This window comes from Anomaloglossus baeobatrachus, chromosome 2 (genome assembly GCF_048569485.1).
Source record: "Anomaloglossus baeobatrachus isolate aAnoBae1 chromosome 2, aAnoBae1.hap1, whole genome shotgun sequence".
NCBI lineage: Eukaryota > Metazoa > Chordata > Amphibia > Anura > Aromobatidae > Anomaloglossus > Anomaloglossus baeobatrachus.
In genome coordinates, this window is record NC_134354.1 from 98,594,222 (window position 1) to 98,610,436 (window position 16,215).

Sequence of the window (16,215 nt, forward strand, 5' to 3'; positions counted from 1 at the left end):
TGTAAGTCACTCTGTGACTCACACTATTATGACATTTCAGTGTATAGTGTGTGGGAACAGCGCATTCAGATCACTGCTGTTTGGATAATGGCGATCGCCATTTTTTTTTTTTCCCCTTGTCTTCCTTCCATAAGCGCGCGCGTGTAGTGGGGTGGGCCAGCATGTCAGCCAATCCCAGACACACACACAGCTAAGTGGACTTTTAGCCAGAGAAGCAACGGCATGTGTGATAGGATGTCCATGTCACATGTCCCTGCATTATAAAAACGAGTATCTGCCCGTCCGGACGCCATTATCTCTTCTGCGTCTGGGTGTCAGTCACCGCTGGCGTAGCTCCTGTCTCCGATACTGCTGTGTACGCACTATACACAGCGCTATACAGAATAGGGATAGAAGTTTCTTTCAGCCCTTGTAAGGGCTAATACCTGCAGGGTCAGAGCCATAGGTGACAGTCAGGGCCGTGAAAACAGATTTTAACAGCTACACAAGATGACAGCGTCTGTGTAGCTAAGGTCAGGGATTGCCTCGCTGCATTTCCCCATTAGGAGGGATAGAAAGGGAGGCTTCCTTTCCCCTACCCAGACCCACAACCCTGCCACTGTACCCTCCTGCCCTTTGCACACTCAAACTCATTGTTACTAGCAAACATTGAGGAAACTTAGTGGCATCCTAAACGTGGCTGTTGGACTTCTGTATTGTCCCACTAGTGCAAAGATATTTGCAGCACGTCTGCCTGCATTGCACACTCAAATTCATTGTTACTAAGCCATTATACTAGCAAATAGAATTGAAGAAGACCTTGCGTCACCTCGCGTAGGTGCTCAGGAGAAAAATATTTTTAAACAGTTTATGTAGGAACTCCGGCACACTGACTATTACCCATAGAGACTTAGAAAAGCAGAGGAAACAATGGTTGATGTCAAAATCCTTTTCTTTTTATTTTGTGAGTGAAAAAACGTGCAATGAGTGCTGTACAAAAGTCCGCCAAATCACAACGTTTCGGCCTATTTGGCCTTCTTCAGGTCGGACAGGCTAGATACAATATTTACAAAAAGGAAAACAAAACAAAGATAAAAGGACATCCATCAGTATGGGATATTGGAACATATTATAGTATAACATGACACATCAGATACAAGGTAATTCATGAGAGACAATGCAGTATCGTAGGTGTAAGGACATAGATATAAGAGACGTGGGAATACGTTGTCGTACGAGGATTCAAGGGAGACAAAGGAGAGTTGCACTGAGAATGATGCCTACTGTAAAGGAGTATTCACTAGTATCCTTTTATGATAAAATAAGCACCGTGTGGCTAACAAGGTAAAGAAGCTCACCTTAAGAATGACAGGACACGAAGTAGGTAGGATGTATGCAGGACACTGTTGCTCGACCTGTTGTATAGTAAAGTTGGTCATGTGTTAGAGGGTGCCAAGATGTTGTGATAAATTGACTGGATGCTATGGGAACATACCATATGTTGGATTGCTGCGTGGGTCAAAATATGTGGAATGTCAAGTTTTGGGTTTCACTATGAGTGGCGAGTGGTACTAGAGATAAACAGAGTTTTGTTATATATAAACTGAGGGTCGAGAGTTAGTGTGAATGGTTGTATAAAAGTTTACCTGTTATAAGGAAACGCATCCAATCCAATATTTAAATGCACATGATAGTGTGATGAGTCAACGGCATATAGGGAGGGTCAGGATTTCATCGGAGTCAATCTCCAAGGTGCGTGTCCTGTGTGCAATGGTACAGTATAGTCCATGGGGAAGTAGAGCTCGCAAAAGTGAAATAGATTGGATTATGGGTTACCTCAATGATATTCAGCATATGGATGAACCTCTGGCGTGGTTAAGGATCGAGGAGTCCCTGAAGACATGTAATAATGCCTAATAAAGGGTATAAAAGAAAGTAGGAAAAAAGAAGGTGGAGAAGGAGAGAAAGAGGGAGAGGAGAAAGTGAAAAAAAGGGGGGGAAAGGAGAGGAGAAAAGAAAGAAGAGGAGGGAGAGGAGAAGGTGAAAAAGGGGGAAAAAGAGAGGAGAAGAGAAGGAAGAGGAGGGAGAGGAGAAGGTGAAAAAGGGGGAAAAAGAGAGGAGGAGAGGAGAAAGTGAAAAGAGGGGGAAAGGGAGAAGAGGAGGAAGAAGAGAAAGAAGAGGAGAGGAGGAGAGAAGAAGAGAAGGAAGAGGAGGAAGAAGAGAAAGAAGAGAAAGAAGAGAAAGAAGAGAAAGAAGAGAAAGAAGAGAAAGAAGAGAAAGAAGAGAAAGAAGAGAAAGAAGAGAAAGAAGAGGAGAGGAGGAGAGAAGAAGAGAAGGAAGAGGAGGAAGAAGAGAAAGGAGAGGAGAGGAGGAGAGAAGAAGAAGAGAAGGAAGAGGAGGAAGAAGAGAAAGGAGAGGAGAGGAGGAGAGAAGAAGAGAAGGAAGAGGAGGAAGAAGAGAAAGGAGAGGAGAGGAGGAAAGGAGGAGAGGAGGATAGGAGAAGAGGAGAGGAGAAGAGGAGAGGAGAAGGGGAGAGGAGGAGAGGAGAAGAGGAGGAGAAGAGGAGGAGAAGAGGAGGAGAAGAGGAGGAGAAGAGGAGGAGAAGAGGAGGAGAAGAGGAGAAGAGCAGAAGAGGAGGAGAAGAGGAGAAGAGCAGAAGAGGAGGAGAAGAGGAGAAGAGCAGAAGAGGAGAAGAGGAAAGGAGGAGAGGAGGAGAGGAAAGGAGGAGAGGAGGATAGGAAAGGAGGAGAGGAGGAGAGGAGAGGAGAGAAAAGGGTGGAGAAAAGAAAAAAGAAAGACTGTATTGTCCCACTAGTGCAAAGATATTTGCAGCACGTCTGCCTGCATTGCACACTCAAACTCATTGTTACTAAGCCATTATACTAGCAAACTATGCTGCCAGTTTAAGGGCCGTAGTTGCATTGTCAGGGATAATTATTGTTGTTTATTCTGCTGTTAATAAAGGTAGACCACCGCTGAAATCTACACCACCTCTCAATTTTTACTATCACATTTTAAGTGCACAATCTTGTCGCAATCAAAATGAGTGGCAAAATGACAGATGCTGGTGGAAAGGGGAAGAGGCGTGTTGGAAAAGTAAAAAGAGGGTTTGTCTGTGGGGAAGGTGGCAAAGCTCCATTAACATCTGCTGAAGATAGACCATCTTCCAGCAAAAGTAAGATGTCTACTACTTACCGTGGACAATCCGATGTGCTCCCTTTTTTACGGACACGAACAACTGGAACAAAGGTAGATGATGGCCAAAAAAGGAAAATGCTTGAATGGATCTCAAGTGGTCCAACAAGTGCCCTCTCCTCCACCTCAACTACCGCATCCAAAAAACACCAGTCCTCTGAGTTGTCAGGCCAATCACACTTGCATTCTCCCAGCTCTAAAGTCTCCATCCACCCTGCACAGTATGGTGGAACTGAGATGGCTGAGTCTGCAGAGCTGTTCAGTCACACTATAGCCTGGGAATCAGAAGTCTGCTCCCAAGCTACAGTGAGTACAGACCAGGAAATGGTCTGCAGTGATGCCCAGAACCTTTGTGACTCTGATTCAGGCCATGAGGACCAAGTTTCTGAGCATAATGTTGACCCTTTTTCACAAACTGTAACACCTGTTGTTATAGACAATGAGGAACATACTGATGACGATGAGACGCAGATACCAGATTGGGATGCTAACTTAAATATTCGGTCAGGGCAAGAAGAGGCTCGGTCTGAGGGTGAGGGGAGTGCAAACACAACAATTGATGAGGAAGTTCTAGATCCCACCTACTGTCAACCCACAGTCAGGCACTCGAGGAGGTCAACAGAGGCGGTGGAGGAGGATGCAACCGACGACGAAGTTACCTTGCGCCTTCCTAGACAGAGTCGGAGCACTGGTAGCACGTCTACAACTGCATCCTCAGCCACCACTCTGCCTCTGAGCACTAGTCGGGGGGGCTCAGCAGGTCGCATGCCCTCTAAGCCTTGCCTAGCCTGGTCCTTTTTTGACATAGCAAAAGATCGCCCAAATTATGTGATCTGTAAAATTTGTCGTGATTCTGTTAGTAGAGGGCAAAACCTCAGCAGTTTGACAACTTCTTCCATAAATCGTCACATGAATAAATATCATATGTCCCAGTGGGAAGCTCACTGTGCTGCAATGCGGCCTAGCGGAGCGAACCATCCACCGCCTGCCCCTTCCAGTGCATCCGCGCGCTCTTCATCTTCTAGGACTGTGGGGACAGCTGTCACACCTGGTTTTCCATGCACAACTTCCACCACTGTAACCGCAACAGGCAGTTTGCTTGGTAGGTCGTCAGTTGGTTTGGAAGGGTAAACAAGTGCGTGTATACAGCTCTCTCAGACATCGATAGCACCAATGTTGGATGAAGGCAACATCATGTCTACGCCTGCACTTTCCTCACAAACCTGCATTTTTCCAGAGACACCCTACTCAACACCGTCTACACACAGCAGCCAGATCTCTGTCCCTCAGATGTGGACAAATAAAAGGCCATTTCCTGCGACCCATGACAAATCTAAGAGGTTGACTTTATCCCTCTGTAAGCTCTTGGCTACCGAAATGCTGCCTTTCCGCCTGGTGGACACACAGGATTTTAGAGACCTTATGTCTGTCGCTGTGCCCCAGTACCAGATGCCCAGTCGCCACTACTTCTCTAAGAAAGGTGTGCCCGCGCTACACCAGCATGTCGCACACAACATCACCGCTTCCTTGAGAAACTCTGTGTGTGAACGGGTGCATTTCACCACCGATACTTGGACCAGTAAGCATGGACAGGGACGTTACATGTCGCTGACTGGGCACTGGGTAACTATGGTGATAGATGGTGAAGGATCTGCTGCACAAGTCTTGCCGTCCCCACGACTTGTGTGTCAATCCTCTGTCTGTCCAAGTTCCGCCACTGCTTCTGCCTCCTCCACCTCATCTGGGTCCTCCACCTCCGCCCCAAGCCTGCCTGGTCAGGCCGCCAGCGTTCTCACTGCGCAGAAGGAATCACGCACCCCTCATTACTATGTTAGCAGCAGAGCGCAACGGCATCAGGCGGTCTTTAGCTTGACATGTCTTGGAAATAGGAGTCACACAGCGGCTGAGTTGTGGGCAGCTCTGGAGACTGAGTTTAATAAATGGTTGTCTCCACTCAACCTGCAGCCTGGTAAGGCCGTGTGCGACAATGCTGCAAACCTGGGTGCGGCCCTTCGCCTGGGCAAGGTGACACACGTGCCTTGTATGGCTCACGTGTTGAACCTTGTTGTCCAGCAATTTTTAACACACTATCCCGGCCTAGATGGCCTTCTGACCAGGGCACGAAAACTGTCTGCTCACTTCCGCTGTTCAACCGCCGCAGCTGAGCGACTTGCATCGCTCCAGAAGTCTTTCGGCCTACCGGTTCATCGCCTGAAATGCGATGTGCCGACACGCTGGAATTCGACTCTCCACATGTTACAGCGACTATGGCAGCACCGCCGAGCCCTGGTGTAATACGTCATGACGTATAGCCTGGGCCAACGAGATGCAGAGGTGGGGCAGATCACCCTGATGGAGTGGTCTCAGATCAAGGACCTATGCACCCTTCTGCACAGTTTCGACATGGCGACGAATATGTTTAGCGCTGCCATTATCAGCATGACAATTCCAGTCATTTACATGCTGGAGCACACACTAAACACTATTCGGAGTCAGGGGGTGGGACAACAGGAAGGGGAGGAACTACAGGAGGATTCATATGCGCATGACACAACAACATCACCAAGGTCCAGACGTTCATCACCACCAACGCGGCAGGCATGGGACCATGGGGGACAGGGATCAACAAGGGCGCATGGTAGCAGGCGAAATGTTGAGGAAGGTGCAGGAGAACATGAAGAAATGGAGGACGAACTGTCCATGGACATGGAAGACTCAGCGGATGAGGGAGACCTTGGTCAAATTTCAGTTGAAAGAGGTTGGGGGGAGATGTCAGAGGAATAAATAACGTTTAGCACCTCTATGCCACAAACACAGCGTGGACTTGGTCCGCATGGCTGCGCAAGACACATGAGCGCCTTCTTGCTGCACTACCTCCAACATGACCCTCGTATTGTCAAAATTAGAAGTGATGATGACTACTGGCTTGCCACACTATTAGATCCCCGGTACAAGTCCAAATTTTGTGACATAATTCCAGCCATAGAAAGGGACGCACGTATGCAGGAGTATCAGCAGAAGCTGTTACTCGATCTTAGCTCGGCTTTTCCACCAAACAACCATGCAGGTGCAGGGAGTGAATCTCCCAGTTCTAACTTGACAAACATGGGACGGTCTCGTCATCTTCAACAGTCTACCCGTAGCAGTAGCACCGTATCTGGTGCTGGTAACAGCAATTTTATTGAATCTTTTCATAATTTTTTTTAGACCCTCCTTTGCAAGGCCACCAGAGACAACAAGTCTGACACATAGTCAACGGCTGGAGAGGATGATACAGGAGTATCTCCAAATGAACATCGATGCCATGACTTTGCAAATGGAGCCTTACTCATTTTGGGCTTCAAATCTTTAAAAATGGCCAGAGCTCTCCACTTACGCCTTGGAGATTTTGTCGTGTCCAGCTGCCAGCGTTGTCTCTGAACGTGTCTTCAGTGCTGCTGGGTGTGTGCTGACAGATAAGCGCACGCGTCTGTCCAGTGACAATGTGGACAGACTAACGTTCATCAAAATGAACAAGTCATGGATCCACAAGGATTTTACTACCCCTGTGTCATCCTGGGGAGAGTAAATGCTTGTGGATTTGGAATGTGCTTGATGCAAATCAAAACATCCTGTTTGCAACTAGGGCACAAAGGCTGCCACTGATGGGGTGTCTGTGTGGCCCACTTTTTTGAAAAAAAAGGGATACTCCGCTTGGAGTAACCCTTGCTTACATTGTTTTTAAAAATGATCCAAAATGCACAGCGCTGGGATCAGGAAAGACTTTGCTACCTACCCCGGGGTCCTCCTGGGGACGGTTAAGTATGGCGTATTTTTTACTGTGCTTGATGCAAATCTAGCTGTGAAGTGTACAACTGGGGCACAAGTGCTGCCACTGAAGGGGTGAGTGCCTGTGTGGCCCAATTTTTGGAAAAAAGGGAGACTCCGCTTGGAGTAACCCTTGCTTACATTGTTTTTAAAAATGATCCAAGATGAACAAGTCATGGTTCAGCAAAGACTTTGCTACCTACCCCGGGGTCATCCTGGGAACGGTGAAGGATGGCGTATTTTTGAATGTGCTTGATGCAAATCTAGCTGTGAAGTGTACAACTGGGGCACAACTGCTGCCACTGAATGGGTGGGTGTGTGTGGGGCCCAATTTTTGGAAAAAAGGGAGACTCCGCTTGGAGTAACCCTTGCTTGCCGTGTTTTTAAAAAGGAGCCAAGATGAACAGATCTGGGATCAGGAAAGACTTAGCTACCTACCCCGGTGTCATCCTTGGGACGGTGAAGGATGGCGTATTTTTGAATGTGCTTGATGCAAATCTAGCTGTGAAGTGTACAACTGGGGCACAAGTGCTGCCACTGAAGGGGTGGGTGTGTGTGGGGCCCAATTTTTGGAAAAAAGGGAGAACTCCGCTTGGAGTCACCTTGTGGGGTTTTACATGATTTTAGAAGGGCGTGCCATGCCTATATCTGTGTCTCCTCCTCTTTTTCCTTGTCCAGCTCTTTTGTTTTCGCATGAGTATATGTCCTTGTCACTTTCCCATGTGTTTGTGTTGTGTTGTGAGTTGTTTGTCACCTTTTGGACACCTTTGAGGGTGTTTTCTAGGTGTTTTTAGGTGTTTGTGATTGCCTGCCATTGTTTCCTATGCGGTTCGAGTTCGGTTCGTCGAACGTTCGACGAACTGAACTTGAACGGGACCTCCGTTCGACGAACCGAACTCGAGCCGAACCACAGCCGGTTCGCTCATCTCTAGTCATTAGCATATCACTTACAATGCTCTCGCATCGGAAGCTGTGCACAAGTGGAACCGAGCCCTAACTCGTGTGATATGTACACAACTTGTACAAGATTCCGGGTCCTTACCCAGAGAACCCACTTTAAACAGAACCTTTCAGCAGATGTTAGGTATTGACCATAGTGATCTAGTCGGTCCATAGTGATCTAGTCAGTCCATAGTGATAGTGGACGTATAGCTGTTTGTTCCACAGTATAAATGTTAGCTACTTTTTATAGAGATCTGATGTGCCAGTAATGAGAATTCCAGTGTCAAAGCCATCTGCAGTTTAGGCTGGACGTGCACTGGGAGCGTGTCAATGCATTTTGGAGAAACAATTTGTATTGAAACACCCATAGAGCACTTCCAGTCTGATTTGTATTTTGGTTTCTACACAATTTCTTACGATCGTCACATCAGAACTCTACAAACAAATGTTATTTTTATTAGGTGAAAAGCACCTATCTAGTTAGAAATGGGAGAACCCAAGATTCGGTGTTTGTACCAAACACAGACTTTGCAGACAGAGTTCAGGTTCAGAGCCCGGGTGCTTTAATTATGCAAACCACTCACGCGAGCTTCGCGGTGCTTGGATACGCTCGGTGCAGTGCACGCCGCTTGCAGTGTTTGATCGGCTCGCACTCAGGGTAACAGCATGATCAGATGTAGCGTGCAAAAAAAAAATAAATAAGTAAAAAAATAAAAATAAAAATTGAAAAAACCCTGGACACCCTCTCCTAGAAGTGATCTGTTTATGGCTGGCTGCATATGGGCAGAGACCCAACTGCCCAATTAGTGACTTCCTTTGGGGATCAGGTCAAGTTCGGGTTCCACACCGATCTTAATTTAAAGCTCGGCTGCATCCACCGAACCAAACTTCCATGGGCCCAATCATCTCTAGGTATAATGTGACAATTGTATATCTACAAAAAAAAAAAAAAAGTTGCAACTTTGTTTTCCTCGGCAGTTCCACTTTTTACATTTTTACTACAGTTTCTAAACTAAAGGCTGGACTATGAGCGTCTGTTATGAGCGTTATCTCCATAGATTGTACAGTACAAATGAGATAACTGTTCAGCTTTGTATTTTCAAAGTGCTTTTAATCAAATATTCTGATGTAAAACAGAAAACTTCTGAGCACAAATTCTCGAATGTATTTGCATAAAATGAAAGAAACATGTATTCGAGAAATGTTTCAATTGATGCAAAAACCATACAAAGCAAAATAAGTGGCGACACAGACAGCATTGTAACCATCAGCAACAGGGCTAGAGAAATTCAGAAGGTCACATGGCAGCCTTGGGGGAAATATGATTTTAAAAACTTTCAAAGAACCTTTGTACTTGTTTAGGATTATTACAAATATCTTTGGGCCCGTGTGGACCTCGGCAGAGGACAGCTCACCCCAATTATCACAAAAAAGGTTTTTCCCTCCCCGTGCCTAAAACCAATCTCCCTTAGTACATTTAAGAGAATATATTGATGTGTCACCCAAGGAAGGGGGTACTCGGTCCCGGGCGGTTGCAAATGGGAATGTCACTTTGGTGGACATTGCCCGGTCCCGTGACCTGGGGCTTCTCTTGTAAAAGGGGGATTATTTTAAGTTGGGATGAAAGTTAGTGTACATGACGCCACTCCCAGGGCTGGTAGTGGTTGCAGCAATGATGTTGGGCCTTCCGAAGGTAGGGCCGTGCCTGGGAGTTGTGAAGGGCAATAATCGAGACCACACCGGGTTGTCTTTAACAGTCTCTACTTACTCCGACCCGTGGATAACTGGTTCAGGTCCCATGAAATATCAGTGCCAATGTAGTGACCCAGGTTGCTTTATTCCCGGCACTCTCTGTTGATTGGGTCTCCATAGCATAAAGTGTTTGGGGCCCAACTGTCCCTTTTGGGGTATTAGTCTCCTTCTCCGTACGGCGGGCAGTGCGGACTCTGTGGGGAGGTAAGTGTCTGAACCCCGATCCTAGTTTACTGCTGATGCCCCCGAATTATTTGGTTCGTTTAAGTCCATGAAGGTGTTCACACTGTGCAGGCGATTATCAAGCCGTGTAGAACTGGCGCCTGATCTAGGGCGCTGTGCCCCGTGCGTGCTCTGGTCCCAGCGGTATCTCAGTACCCCGTCCTGGCGACCTCTCTCCTGTGCTCCCGGGTCACCGTTGCACAGACCCAGCTCAAGCACGTCCGCACACCTCTCTGTGTGCCACTGTTCTCTTGGTCTGAGTGTGTCCCCTCCACCAGGCTGGCAAATCCCAGGACTCGTTCCTAACTCTAGGTAACCATCCCCTTACTTGATTAACCCTTTAGCCCCGGTGTGGAGTGGAGAACTAGGATTTTGGTTGTGCTTTGGTGGTATCGGCACTGGTACTCCAGGTGCCAGGGGGTAGGTCCTGCATCCCCAAGAGGATGCAGTTCCTTGTAGTGCCCTGAGTAGCTCAGGGGCGCTACATTGACACATCTTAAAGGGAATCTGTCAGCAAGTTTTTGCTACCTCATCTGAGAGTAGCCTAATATAGGAATAGAGACCCTGAATCCATTGATGTGTCACTTATTTTACAGGGTGCAGAAATTGTGACAAAGTTCTTAGCAGAGCTCAGAAAGCTAACCACACCCACACCACAGCTCTCTGTATACATGGGCATGGTCAGACAACTTGGCACAGCAATGAGAAGTCTTAGTGCCACCTTGACCATAAGTAAATAGCGCACAGCTTATTAAATTACATCACTAAAATCTGTGTTTCTTGAGGTTACATAGCAAAAACCAAAACAATGAAGTGAAAAAAAAATCAGTCATCTCTCTTTAACTGGAGATTAATCAGCTGTGCTAGAGGGATCAATCTGTCCAGTTCTGCAAAAAAAGATCCAAGGGACCAAGAGGAGTTTATTCTTTATGGTTAGCACAATTGCAAAAACACCTACAATTTAGCACAGGCCTTTTTCATGCTATATAGCTTGTGTGCGAAAATTTTGCGGTCACGTACATTTGTGCTCTGCACAGAGAAAAAGGGAAGAGCTGCATAGTATAAGTCCACATCCAAAGCTGATGAATAAAATTTTTTTTTTTTCATAGACATACAGAATTCATACATTAAAAACAAAAAAAAACACATACATACATACACACACACAGTGTATATGTGTATGTATATGTATATATATATATATATATATATATATATATATATATATATAACATTACACAGCAGCACTCTGCAATTAATGAATACATAAACTTCAGTATTACTACATGTAAAAAAAAAAAAAGTAAGTTGACCTTTTTGATCAAAGAGTATAAACCAACCTAGCAAAGACAAGGTGACCAGAAGTCTACAGACTCACCTCTCAATGTTCCTGGGCCTAAAAAGAACTGGAGAAGAACAAGATCCTGCTATTATCTGCTCTAATTATTAACAGTCTGGGAAAGAAAGGCGGCTGGTTTAGGCCGTGTGCACATGCTGCATTTTTTTGCCGCATTTTTTGGTGTAGTTTGTTGCCCAAAACTGTGTCTTTCTCCTTCCCCAGCAAAGTCTGAGAATTCTGAAATGCTGTGCACATGTTGTTTCTTTTTTTCCTTGCAGTTTTGAGTGCAGAAAAAAAGAAGCATCAAGTCAATTCTTTGTGTTTTTTTGACTTGCAATTTTAGCCCTTCTAGCAATTTATTTTACTAAAAAAAAAAAAATAAAACACTCGCACAGGACCAATAATGCATGAAAACGCGCAAAAAATGCATGTTTTTTTATGCGTTTTCTAGCACAAAGTGTGTGTGTGTGTGTGTGTGTGTGTGTGTGAAAACACAAAACTGCAGTGTGCGCACATAGCCTAATAGGTTGTGTGTCCTTGGAGGTTGCTACATTCCCCAATGCAAAAAATATAAGACAAGGCTAGCAGTGGTCACCAACCTTCCTGATGAAGGGTCGTGAGCCACATTTAGATTCCACCCCTCATAGTAGTGACACCCAGAGCCCCCATTACCATTATAATGACAGCCAAAGCTCTTCCACAGAAATCACCACTCCCAGGCAGTATACCAAGATCCAGGGGTTCGTACCCCCATCCAGATCTGCTCTTCTGTGTGGGGCTACTCACAAATATCACCATCTGGAGACCTGCTCTTCATAGTTGTTTGCAAGACCTGGTGCAAATGCACCTAGCTGCCAGACAGCCACAAGCCACACATGATGGGCCAGTGAGCCACATGTGGCTCCCGAGCAACAAGATGGGTACCCCAGCCTGACCTGTAGTATTAAATTATTATGCTGTGTTTGATATATGTAGTTTTGGGGATAAGAGGCATAAACATCTTCCTGCTCCATGTCTTCTATATCCATGATGAGCAAGGTTTAATTCCATTTTTGTGATGGATATGTGGCGCCCCTGCGGTTTCAGGTGCCACAGAGTACTGCACCCCCATTAGGGTGTAGTACTCATCCTAGGTCCAAGGAAAGTCAAAGCTGGTTTACTCATACACAAACATACAGTCACAGGGTTGCTCTCCCCAATGGGGACTGGGCCAGGGTCGGATCACAGTAGGGGGTCACTACAGCGGTGGGTTTACAGGACGCCATTGCACCAAGGGCTCCCCAGATTCACTGGACTGGGGACTCAGGGTCAGTGAGAAGCAATCACCAGGGGGAGTTATGAGCACAGTGGGAAGATCAGGTTGACCTAGTGAGAGTAGTGAACCAGTCGGTGGCATCGACTGGTGGCAACAGCTCAAAACACACAACACACCAGAACAGGGGAGTTCAGCTTCAGACACAGAACAGAGCGGACGTGCCGCGAGCAGCTCTGTGGGCCAAGGCGTTCAACACAGTCGCTGGGGAGAAGCAGGGCAGCTGCTTCCACAGGACTGGCGCTGTCAGGGATACAGAATCCTAGGGCAGGCATACTTCATGTTGTCTACCAACTCTGCAAGGGTTGCGGGAAACTACTACGAAAAGTCAACGGACCCATCCCACAAGTCTGCAGCAAATAGCACATAGGGGTTGAGGACCGGCCCTATAACGGAACCACACTATCAGCATACAGAACGGGACACACTTTACTGACACCGGGACCCTCAAGTGCTTCACGCCACAGGCTGACACACACACTCCGGACTTGACCTTTTACGGATCAGGGATCAGCTGAAGCCCATCGTGGCAGAGAACGGTACCTCGGGCAGCGTCTGAAAGACTTGTGAGTAAAATCACCTGGAACTGCAGCCCTTGTCTCTGCCTCTCATTTAACCACCGCCGCTGCCAAGCGATGCGGCACCAACGGGGACCACTACTACCCCCGCCATCCTCCCCGGGGTAATCCCGCTCCGCCTGTGGGGAGCGACACCATCCCGGCTGCACCTGACATCTGCCCCGGTTAGAGACCCTGAAGCGGCGGCCCCATCCCTGGCCGCAAACCACAGGTGGCGTCACGATCCTAAAAGACTATCCTAGCCTCCAACTACTACCTCCATCCTCCCTACCACCCTCCTTTCTGTACACCTTGGGGCAAGGGAATCGGGATAGGCCACCCAGTGACAACGCAGAGGATCTGCAGCCCCGGCCCGGTGAAGAGTAGGTTAAAACACCTGCCCCTGGGGCGCTATAGATATACAGTATATTCACCATGGTATATGTGTGTGTGTGTGTGTGTGTGTGTGTACCCACAAGTTCAACAGCTGAAGATAAGTATATACACATAGGATTATATTGTCAATACAGCTCTCGGGAGCGACTACCAGTGGCCTGCATGGTTGCCTTCTTCTAATAGACCGTTCCTCTGAGTAGGGTGCTGACAGGCATAATACAATGTCTCAAACACTTGTATTGCTGAGTATCATATAAGCCACCAGACTCCTAAAAGTTCAAGCCTCCTAGTAGGACGAAATTAAACAAAAAAAAAAGTTTTAAAGATGTGCTTTTCATGTAAAAATAATATGCAATGAAAAGAAGGACATTAAAGTCTTATTGCCACACCCGTTAAAACCTGTTACTTAACCCAAATGATGTAACGAGGAGAAACAACTTTTGGAATTATACTACTTTGTTTATCACTTTGCCCCAAATAACAAATTCAATATAAAGTGGAATTCAATATAAAGTGATAAAAAAATAAAAAGCTTTCACACAACAAGAACACAAAAAAAGTGTTTTTGTTAGGTGTAGCTTTTGTGTTAAAGTAGCAAATAAAAAAAACTACATAAATCTAGCAATTAATGACATTGTTGTACAATACAATGCAATGAATAAAGTACACTTCACTTACACTACTTGGTGAATACTGTAAAAGAAACCCCAAAAACTAAAAATCAACAGCAGACTTGAGAAATTAAGTTTCCATTACATTATATGTACACACATATGGTGGCATAACAAACAAAAAAAAAAATAAAAAAAAAAATACACCTTTCCACACATAAAAAAAACCCCAAGCCCTCACATGACTACATTGGTGTAAAACATCTGTGGTTACAGGTACAAAGTGGAGGAAGAAGGAAATTATATATATATATATATATATATATATATATATATATATATATATATATATATATATATATATATATATATACATATACATATATATACATATATATATTGATGAAGCAGGTCGGCCATAAGTCCTGTCTCGAGCTGGACATTCCCAGATTCAGGTAGGTGGCATATCTGGATTTGAACTTTATCTGAGGGGCTCTGGGGGGGCATCATACTGTGAGGTATTTCAGTGTGTGTGTCATATATATGACACTTTGGGTGGGGACATCATACTGTGTAGAGCAATACATTGTGGGGGCATCATACTATGTGGAAAAAGCATCATGTCGCGAGATCGCACTGTATGGTGGTCGTGAAATGGGTGGAAAGGATTGTACAGGTTCTACATGCGTCACAATTTATATCCCTCTTCCCTGACCTCCAAAGTTGGGAACTATGTGTTAGGCCTAAGACACACATCCGTGCCACCAGTACGTGTTTGGCAGTTTTTTCACGTACCAGCGGCACGGAGACACGTGGACCTACATTTTCATTATTGTTTGGACACACGTAAGTATTTTGGAACGGAACGTGTGTCCGTTCCGTACTTACGTGCATCCGTGATTTTCTCACGCTGACATGTCCACGTATTCTCCGGCAGCACTGGTGTCACACGGCCCGCATCCATACCACACGGATGTAGTGTGGATGCGGTTCCATGTGACACGCGCCGGAGAACACGTGTCATTAATTTAAAAATAAAAAAACACACACTCACCTCCACCAGCCCCGCAGATTCTTCCGCTGCAAACTGTTCCTGCCGGCCGCCGCTTGTTATGAGCGTGTAAAGGAGGTGGGCGTGCTGTCACGGGTGCTAATCTCCGCTCGTACGGAAGCAGCATCAGCGGGGAGTGGGCAGGGCTGGAGCCGAAGATCAGAACCCTGGACAGCAGCGCGGACCACGTGAGTATGCAAATTACCGGTTCTCCGTGTGCTATCGCGGATAGCACACGTAGAACACACGTGGTCCGCACGTACCGGAGACACGTACTTACCACACGCAACACGCAGGGAAAATACGTGTCTCACGGCACGTGCGTGTTTTTAACGGAAGTGTGTTGGAGGCCTTAGAGGGGTATTCCTATCGCCAAGATCCTATCCTAATATGTAGTAGGTAAAATAATAATCTTTTTAAAAATACCTCCAATTAGAAATGTAGTATAGTTCTTATGAAAAGTTATGTCACTTACTTCATGCGCAGGGCATCGCAGTAGCTTAGGTATCCAATGTTACAGGCGATGCATTTAGGGACAGTTAGCCGTTTGTGGTTGTAATCATGAATACCTAAGCCAATGCCCTGCGCATGAGGTAAGAGACATGGCTATATGGGGAAAACTATAATACATTTCTAATTGGAGGTATTTGCTAATAATATTATTATTATTATACCTGCTACATATTGGGATAGGATCTCGGAGATGGGAATACCGCTTTAGCTGCACCCTAAAGGGCTTTAAATATTGTGAATGTTTGTTAGCAGGTCTTATAACTATTCAATGTAACCCCAATAACCTGGAAATAAGTGCAGAAAAGGCAATGTGCTGCAGAGACTACACAAAAGTAAAAGTGCAGAAATGGCTGACTTATAAAGGGGAAGCGTGCGGCTATTAACAGACCGAAAAGAAGAGTTTATTCCTTACAGGAAATTCAGACTTCTTGTAGGTTGTTTTTCTGTCTCTCGGGAGGAGATCGGCACATGAGCTTATACACACAATCATTTAATGATTACATGCATGTCACAATTAGGGCCGAGGCAAAAATATTGAT

The 16,215-nt window shown here is 45.9% G+C and overlaps 1 protein-coding gene across 4 annotated transcripts in view; it reads right to left on the reverse strand.

Moving 5' to 3' along the window:
• The window catches only part of SPECC1 (sperm antigen with calponin homology and coiled-coil domains 1), a 533,597-nt gene that overhangs the window by 392,373 nt on the left and 125,009 nt on the right, over nt 1–16,215 (reverse strand). The window lies entirely within an intron of this gene.